This window comes from Ambystoma mexicanum, chromosome 1q, assembly GCF_040938575.1.
Source record: "Ambystoma mexicanum isolate Mex_15411 chromosome 1q, UKY_AmexF1_1, whole genome shotgun sequence".
Taxonomy (NCBI): domain Eukaryota; kingdom Metazoa; phylum Chordata; class Amphibia; order Caudata; family Ambystomatidae; genus Ambystoma; species Ambystoma mexicanum.
In genome coordinates this window covers 887265097-887275140 of record NC_090922.1, presented here as the reverse complement: position 1 = coordinate 887275140, position 10044 = coordinate 887265097, and positions in this window count along the sequence as shown.

The following is a 10044-nucleotide window of genomic DNA, read 5'->3' as shown; positions in this document are numbered from 1 at the left end:
TTAATGACTGTGGAGTGCCACGAGGATCCTCACTATCACCACTGTACTTCAACATCTACCAGACTCTGGTTATCAGGATCTTCAAAAAGTACAACATCACATGCTATAACTAGGCAGATGATACTCAAATCATCTACAAAATCAGACACCCAAGCCGATCATTCAACCCTAATTGAGAGTCTAAGAGAAGTCTTCAACTGGATGACTACCAACAACCTGAAAATCAACCCAGGAAAGACAGAAGTCATGATCATATCCAAAGACCAAGAGATTAAAACCACCATCACATGGCCAACGGAAATGGGAACTGCACCATCACCATCTAAGGTAGTAAAAAATCTGGGAGCCCTGATGGACAACACCCTAATCTTAGAACCACAAATAAATGCAACAGTCAAGAAATACATTTTCCTCCTCCACATGGCAAGGAGAATCCTCCCTTCCCTTCCTTCACGCTCAAAACACTCACTATCGTCGCCCTCATCATGTCAAAAATCGACTATGCAAACAGCCTCTATCTTGGAATACCAGAATACCTCCTGAAGAAACTACAACGGATCCAAATACAGCAGCCAGACTACTCCTCAAACTATCAAGAAGAGAACACATCACTCCTGCCCTAAAGACACTACACTGGCTCCCAGTAAAATATTGCATCACCTTCAAAACAATGTGCATAACACACAGGGCAATCAGTGGACAAGGAGCAGAATTCCAAAAAAAGAAAATAACAATCTACAAGCCAACAAGACTCCTCAGGTCCAGCAACGAAATCTGCTTGGAACTAAAACCATACCTCAAGAAAAAACTTGGAGACACCTCCTTCAACCACTTAGTCGCAAAAACCTGGAACAACATCCCAAAAGTAACAAGAAACACCAAATATCACCTAAAATTTAGCAAATCACAAAAAACCTGGCTCTTCAACACCACAGACTCAAACTGAAAACCGAAACGGAAAAGAAAAAGGGATGACTAAACTGGAGTGGACACGGACAACTCCCAGAATCCACTAGGAAGCACCCACGCCACCTGGACGAGTTACACCGGGTAGAGTGGAACACAGGCAACACCCAGGGAGACGGAGTCAACAACCGAACGTACCCAGATCAGGAAAGAGGCGCAGGGATGCTCCCGAATCCCATCTGGGGAGATTACAGAAGCCCAGTGCCTCAATTCAGGATAGATATGCCAACTGCTAACCAGTTGCACTAACAATTTCCCCCCCTCTGCATACACCTCTCAAACTCCAAACCAAACACAGCCACAAACCTACAGCAAAACAAATTGCACAAACTTCACTACATTGCAACAACAAAACACACATAGACTCGCACAACAGTACACAATAACTCCGGGCCGCAAACAACCCAGGCCCAACCAACGACCCACCGGGCTGAGGCCACCAACAGCATATCCCTGCTCTCTTGCACTTTTCCAGCTTCCTCCCACTAACCCCTCTGTGCTTTTTCAGAGCCGCCAGAGCGCCAGGGGACCACTCCGGTGGTGATAGTGCATGGTACAAATATCCTTTAACATTAACATTAACATTAACAAGTCAGCAGCCTTAGCTAACTTCTTAGGATATCTCTCTTTTGGATCAGCTAAGTGCTGTCTAAGCTCAGGAGAGCAGGCATCATAAATACACTCCAACATAACAAGATTTCTCAAACCTTTATAAGTGTTCACTTTGTAACCCTTAACCCAACCATTTAAGTTTTTCAAACATTCACACACCCAGGTAGCCCAAGGGGTACCATCATGCTTTTTGAGGGTCCTAAACCTCTTAAGGTACTGGGAAGGGGTCTTCCCAAATCTAGCTATCAAAGCTAGCTCAACACACTCATAATCCTGCTTATCCTCCTCCCCCAACTCCATTACAGCATCACTTGCAACAGAGAGAAGCCTAGAGAAAATCCAAGGAATCAACTGATTCCCTGTGATACCCTGAATCCCATGATTATACTCGTGATTATACTCAAACATTGCTAACCAATCCAAAACATCAAGTTTAGTCTCATACATACCAATCATTTCCTTTGGCATATGGGATCTCTTAGGGCTAGAAGACCTAGTAGATTCTGGGAGAGGAGCATTTTCCAAAGACAATTTCTTCATCTCTAAAGCATGAGCCATCTCCATTTCCCTGAGCCTTAACTCTTGATGTTTCATGGCAGTTTGTGCCTCAATATGTTTCACTTCCAATTCAAGTCTCATTTTCTCAAGGGCAATAAATTCAGGAGTGAGTGTAGGACCTGTGGGGGTCCCTGTGGACAGAGATTGTGGTTCATCTACTTCTTCTAAACCAACACTCTCAGAATCAGAAACATCATTATCCACATTTGCTGGAGTGGTAGGCCCTTCTGACCCACTTTCCAGACTTTGTTTTCCCAATAACTTAGCAACCAGTTCAGATTTCTTTCCTTTACCAGAGAGTCTCTGTTCTCTACACATGGGTCTCAAAACCTCAGCAGTGTAGTTTAAGAGATTCTCTTCACTGTCGTTTTCCATATTTGACATGATTTTTCAGTTATTAGACTACAGTGGTGTGTAGCCTTGTGGTTAGTTGACCCAAGGTAATAACAGCAGTCTAAGTGAAATCCCACTGCTGTACACCAGTGTTAGGCAGAATCCTTTGCAGTGCCCTTAGGGACCACTGCACAGAGTTAAGATAATACAAGTTCACCTTTGGTACAGGCCTGTACTACACAGAAAGAGTGATAGCAGTGACTGAGCAGCCAGACTTATCTCAAGAGCAAATGAGCAGTAGTAGAGATTACACAAAGGACTGCAATCACTGTGACTCAAGGAAACACTGACTCAAGGGTTCTTTTTAAAAATATAAGTACATTTATTTAAACAATCTGTTCACAAAACACTTCACTTCTAGTAAAATAAAAACACACTTCAATTACACTACACACAACCAATTCCCCTTGTGCAGAACAATTCAAGGTAAGCACCTTAGGATTTGACAGACCGGTGTTATGAAACAAAAGACGTTACCGGGAATACATATGCAATCACTTTTTGACAGTAATGACAGTTCGGTCTTACTAAAGATACGCGTACCCACAGGAAGAAATGTAACCGTAGTCAAACACACTTAGCACCTAAATTAACACTAGAGAGTTGGGGATAAAAATCATAGGCAATACTTTTGTAATGGCAGAGAGAATCAGAGGGCACCTTCTAACACAAAGATAAAAGTCAATAGGCCTGCGCCAGTGTCAAATGGAACAGGGTCCCTGTTGCCGAGGATCACACAGTTAGAACAGTTCACGATTCAAGGTTGCCAGGAGTACTTAGATATTGTCAGAAGAGGAGGCAAAATTTATAAGAGGGAAGGAAGAATAGGACAAGCCTTTGGTGAGTAAGAACGGTTCACCCCAATTCCTTGAAGTCGGACACAGTACCTTATTTGTTGAAGAAAGCTGGTGCCACGGCAGTTGTTCCTGGTAGTTCCTGCAGACTCATGGTTCCTGGAGCTTCAGTCATGGGGACAAGAAGGAGGACGTCTGGAGTGATCTGCACTACCCAGGGATGAGGCCAGCAGCAGCGAAGCAATGGTGAATAAACGGTGAACTCCTTTTAAAAAGGGAGAGTCTCTTCAGATGCCTATCCGGACCACTACAGCAGTGTGCAGCAATTTCGACCACGAAGAGGATCCTCTGGCTGTGGAAGATGAGCTGGTTGACCTCAAGGGAAGCAGCAGGGCTTCACTGGGACTCAGGGTTGCAGCAGCAGTCTTCTTCTATGCTTCTCTTCAGTTCCTTGCAGTTCCAGTGGCGACTTTGACTTCCAGCCCAAGAGTCCTGCCTTTTATGCAAAAATCCTCCATTCACACAGCCTGGCTGTCAATCACTCAGCAGGGGGGTTGTCCGGCTCGGACAACCACCTCAGCCAATCATTACTAAGTGCGACTTGGGTCTCCAAGGAGACCCTGTGCAGGGGGTGACTACACCCCTCCCTCACATTCAGCCCACCTAGACACCCAGGCACCAAAGGAGGGCTTCTTCATAGAAGCCCGCCAAAAGACGGTGAACAAAGAAGGCAAACCTGGTTTGCCCTGCAAAGTAAGACACAAGAAGGACTTTAACAAAAAAGAAATGGTGACTTAACCCAACCGGAGCCAAAATAAAAGGTATTTGGACAAGCAGGTTTATGTTCGAGGCTACCACAATAGCCTGGAACAGTACCACATTTATAAGTATAATCGCGGTAGAAAAGTTAGGGTAGACGACACTGCCACCAGCCAAGTCTAAATGTTAAAAGAGCAAAACAAAGCTCAGAGAGGCACAGACAAAAGGGGTAGGAATTGGCCCTTTCCAATACTCCATGTAAGATGGGGTGTGCTGGCTCTGTAGATTTAAAGTGACTATATAAAGTTAATGGCAATTTTACAAGTTTCTGGGGGACAATAGTCAGCCCCAGAAAAATGGAGTCAGTGGGAAGTCTAAAAGACAACCCTGTGTCACTGCACTGAAGGTGCTGTGTAACACACACAAAAAGTGGGGCTCATTGAGTGGGGTGCTCCAGAGCCCAAGATCACACAAACAGTAGAAATACACATGGCAAAACACATGTAAGAGTGGGAAAAAGGCTCACACTCTTACCAGGTGGAAAAAATAAACCCCTGAAATCCAGCAAAGCTGCTGAGGGACTCACTAGGTGAGGGAAATTAGCCATAAATGAGAATTCTCCCTAACAACTCTTGGCGGTGCAGCTCTCTCTTTTGGTTTGGTGTACAGACCCATGGGATACCCTTATGGCACCCATGGGTGGGGGTACAACCCTGTGCCCCTAGTGTATGTTTTTGGGCATCTGTGTGTGTCCCATAGAGCAGGGAATGGGCTGGTGACAGCTCCATGCTGAATTTGACAGGTGCTCTGAGAATCTTCCATTTTTGGATACCCAGGCCCTGCCATTGGAATCAGATGATTTCTGATAGGAAACAAAATGACCCCTGTGGCCTCTTGCTTTCTATTGGCCTGTTACCTTGTTTACCCAAAGTTCTGAGAAGCCCTGACTCTGTCCCTTCCCCCGGACTGGCTGTTGGGTGGAAGTTCCATATATGGTGTTGTTGTGTAGTCCAGGCCAGACAGGCTGGAGCCTTCCCAGTGACTGTATGTTGTGGGTACACCCTATGGGTGGGACCTGGGTGACTGGAGTGTGTGACCAATATGCACTTCTTGTTGTGGATGTTTGGTTTCTGGTGTTTGACACAATGACTGAGACAGCCCTGCCCGAAACTGGTATGAATGCAGTGTGGAGTGTTGAATGGTTGGGTACTTGTCCCAATACACATAACTTGTTGTGAGTGTCTGGAGAGAAGTGAATAGCCTGAATGCACTATACACCTGATTGGCTGCCTGCCTGCATGAATGCCCTTCTGACCGATTGGTTGCCTGAGTGTGACCCAGCAGAATGAAGTGGAGATCAACTAGTATATCTCGGGGCCTCTCACTGCTGAGAATTGGTGTTCAGAAGCTGAAGAGATACTGGAGTTGAAACTGAAGCTTAACCTTGAAGTGCTGCTGGAAGAGAAGTATTGCTGTTGCTCGACTTCGTCGATCTGAAAGCTGCTGTGTCTCCAAGGACTGACCCAGAGAGGACCTGGTAAGGTGCCCTCTTCCCGGGCTACGAGGGACCATCGTGCACCAGCTGATCTTTGCCAAAGATCTCTGGTAGACAGACCTATGACAGGCTGCTGACCAGAGATGGGGACGCCGTGGAATCACAAGGAGAAGCGCCCGGAACACTGTTGTCCACCACCGTCGACGACCGCCGTCGACGACCGGAGCCGTCGTGCTCCCTTTGCCTAAGTAACATTTGATCCGAGGACACTCTCGCCTGCACCGTCGACCGCTTTGTCCTGCCAGAGAAAGTCGAGGCCGACGACGCGCCGAGGACTATCCGCCGGTGGGTTTCCCACCACCTGATGACAGTAGAGAGGCCGGACAACTCGACGCCCTTGCTGGGCCACAGTTGTGCACAATCTCTTTGCAGTCCTGAACTATCATCATCGAGGTGCCCCATGCAATGCTGGAAATGCAGCAAAGGGACAGGGCCTCTGTATCCTTGTCCTTTACTGCTTTTTATTGTGTGTTCTGTCATGTTTTCTGTGCAGGAGTTCATGTGGGACTCCTAGCGGTGCAGCTCTCTCGTTTGGTTTCATGTTCAGACCCGTGGGATACCCTTCTGGCACCCATGGGTGGAGAGTACAACCCTGTGCCCCTAGTGTATGTTTTTGGGCACCTATGTGTGGCCCACAGAGCAGGGTATGTGCTGGTGGCAGCTCCATGCTGAATTTGACAGATACTCTGAGTATCCTCCATTTTGGGATACCCAGGCCCTGCCGTTGGAATCAGTTGATTCCTGATAGGAAACAAGATGTCCCCTGTGGCCTCTTGCTTTCTATTGCCTGTTACCTTGTTTTCCCAAAGTCCTGGGAAGCCCTGACTCTGTCCCTTCCCCCGGACTGGCTGTTGGGTGGAAGTTCCATTTATGGTGTTGTTGTGAAGTCCAGGCTAGACTGGCTGGTTTTGGGTACACCCTGTGGGTGGGACCTGGGTGAATGGAGTGTGTGACCAATATGCAGTTCTTGTTGTGGAGGTTTCTGGTGTTTGACAAAATGACTGAGACAGCCTTGCCCGAAACTGGTATGAATGCAGTGTGGAGTGTTGAATGGCTGGGTACTTGTCCCAATACACATAAATTGTTGTGAGTGTCTGGAGAGAAGTGAATGGCCTGAATGCACTATGCACCTGATTGGCTGCCTGCATGCATGAATGCCCTTCTGACCGATTGGTTGCCTGAGTGTGACCCAGCAGAATGAATGGGAGATCCACTCGTATATCTGGGGGCCTCTCAATGCTAGAATTGGTGTTCAGAAGCTGAAGAGAAACTGGAGTTGAAACTGAAGCTTAACCTTGAAGCCCTGCTGGAAGAGAAGTCTTGCTGTTGCTCTACTTCGTCGATCTGAAAGCTGCGGTGTCTCCAAGGACTGACCCGAGCTACGAGGGACCATCGTGCACCAGCTGTTCTTTGCCAAAGCTCCCTGGTAGACAGACCTACGACAGGCTGCCGACCAGAGACAGAGACGCCACGGAATCACAAGGAGAAGCACCCGGACACTGTTGTCCACCACTGTCGACGACCGATGTCGCCGACCGGAGCTTCCTTGCTCCCTTTGAGTAACATTTGATCCAAGGACACTCTCGCCTGCACTATCGACCGCTTTGTCCCGCCGGAGAAAGTCGAGGCTGCTGACGCACCGATGAGCATCCACCGGTGAGTTTCCCGCCACCTGACGACCGTAGAGATGCTGGACGACTCGACGCCCTTGTTGGGCCACAGTTCTTCACAATCTCTTGGCGGTCCTGAATTATTGTCATCGAACTGCCCCGCACGCCTCTTCCTTGCAGGATACCAACGCTCCGTCGTCGCTGAGCACCACTAGGAATGAAGCTGCCACCTCGCCGTCGTCGTTCACCCTTTTCCTCATGGGATCTCGATGATCCGTGGCTCCTGCCTTAAAGGGAGCTGCTCAAGAAGGATCCGTCAACGACCTGATGATGAACTCTGCTATTCCAGGTACATTGGGGTTGTAGAAATAATTTAGAAGGAAATAAGACTTCTAGAACAATATATGGACTGGGCTTGTGATATGTCTTTACTTTACAGGTTGCCCAGGTGGGGGGAGCTCCACACAGAACTGTGGCTAGCTAAACAGGGCCAGTATTCTGCCGATTGTTCTAACCAACTGTTTTCCTCTTATATCTATTATTGGTTTCCTTTATGAACTGATTTTTGTGTCATTTAACCGTACAGTTGATGCACTTTAAAGAGATTGAATAGTAATTGTGGTACCACGTAGAACTGTATAGATTTCCCACTGTACTTAAGAACCAGCCTTCATCACCTCCTGAGAAGCTAGGCCTTGATTGCTCGACCACAATACCAATAATAGAGAATATTGGCTGGGGTCCTCTGTGCCTCTCCTCTGCCATATAGAGAGCAGAAGTACAGACCCCCCCTCCGGTCTTTACAATGACAAAGGGTGGAGGAATAAACGGGGCAGGGGTGGGAGAGGACAAACAAGACAAAAAAGGTTTGTCATCAATGCACTTATAACCAGGTAGGCAGGGAGAAAGAGAAGGACAGGACAGACATGCTAAGCGTAGTACATTCAAGGTTGTGCAATTGCACAGACAGAAGTGTGAGGGATGGGGAGGGGGACAAGTGTGCCAAGTCCCACAGGGTCCAGAGTTAAGTGCAGAGTGGGTGCCACTCTCATGGAGCATATTCTGAGTTCAGTAATGTGAGGCAGAGTGCGGAAGCCGGGAGGCAAGTGCAGGACTGGCGGGGGAGCCTCGGACCTGTGAGGCTTTGGAGGTCCACCAGGCGACCAGTCAGCTGACTGAGCATATAGGGAAGAGAACAAGGGATGGAAGCAGGAGAGAAGAGAAGAAGGTTAGCAAGGGAGAGAGAGAGAGAGAAACAGGAAGAGAAGAGGAATTTCTTGAGTAGTTTCCAGAACTTAAGGTGGTCCGGCCCAAGATGGAGAGAGGCAGGGAGGCACCTGCAGAGAATAAGGATCTACCATAAAATCTCTGTTTGTAAAAATGGCTCACCCGCAGAGAGTTGGAGGAGGCCGAGCCCAGGACTCTAGAGGGAGAGTATTTAGGAAGAGAGCGCTGTAGATAGTAGGGGCCCCGGCCCCAGAAAGCCTTGTGGACTATGCAGAGGGACTTGAGCTTGATCCTTGCAGCCACAGGGAGCCCGTGGAGGCATTTCAGAACTGTAGAGATGCAGTTCCTGAGCTTGAGGCCAAGGATAAGTCTCGCAGTTCTATTCTGCATAAGTTGAAGAGGTCGGAGAGTAGAGGTAGGAAGATTGAGAAAGAGTCTGTTACAGTAATCCAGTCTGGAGACAACCAGGGCTCTGGAGACAGTGAGCCTCTGGGGGAAGGTGAGAAAAGGTACAATACCTCTTAGGAGGTGCAGCTGATAGTGGGACTTTCTGGACGTGTCCGAGATGTGGGAAGAGAAGGAGAAAGTAGAGTCAAAAATGACCCCCAGATTTCTTGCCTCTCTAGTGGGTGAGGGTGCAGGACCAAGAGTGGTTGGCCAGAGTGAAAGTAGGAAAACGGGAGCAGGGATCCCAATGAGGATGATCTCTATCTTACTGGCATTAAGGCAGAGATCATTAGAAGCACATCAGGACTGAATTGCTGACAGACAGTCCGGGATGAGTGAGGAGGAAGAAGAGGTCGAAGGTTTTGCCTGAGGGAGAGCTGTGTGTCATCCGCATAACATTGAAAGTTGGAGGTGAAGGCAGAGAACTTGTGGGCCAATGGGGCCAACTAGACATTGAAAAACCAGGGGGTTAGATTAGATCCTTGGGGGACACCACAAGTAGAGAGAGTGATAGCAAAGAGAAAGGAACTGAGTTCTACTTGTGAAGAACAGTCAGGGAGAAAGAATGGTAGCCACGCCAGGGCCTGATCAGTGATGCCCAGGGTCTCACGGAGACAAGAGATCAGGATGTTGTGGTTTACCATATCAAAAGCAGAGGAGAGGTTGAGAAGACTGACGACAGAGGGAAAGTTAAAGTCAAGGTTTGAGAGCAGGTATTTCCGGGTGTTCAGAAGAGCAGTTTCTGTGCCTCTGGATGCTCTAAAGCCAGAGACAACCAACAGATTCAGTATGGAGGGGGAGCTGAGAGATAGCCAACTTCTCCAGGAGTTTGCCCAGGAAAGGAGTGACGAGGATCGGGTGATAGTTAGCCGGAATAGTAGTGTCGGCAGAGGGTTTTCGATAGATTTGATAGTAGAATCCAACCTCTCCAGGTTTGGTTTTGGAAAATCAATTCCTTCTAGATTTACAATCCCTTTCGGGCTCTCTTTGATTACCTGGAGGATTAAAGATGCTTGGACCAGGGGTTGATGTTCTCCCAAATCTAGGGTCAAACTACACCCAGGTTTAATGCAGGTAATAGTCCAATTAGATGGTGGAAGGGTGGCTCTCAAGATGATTTTGG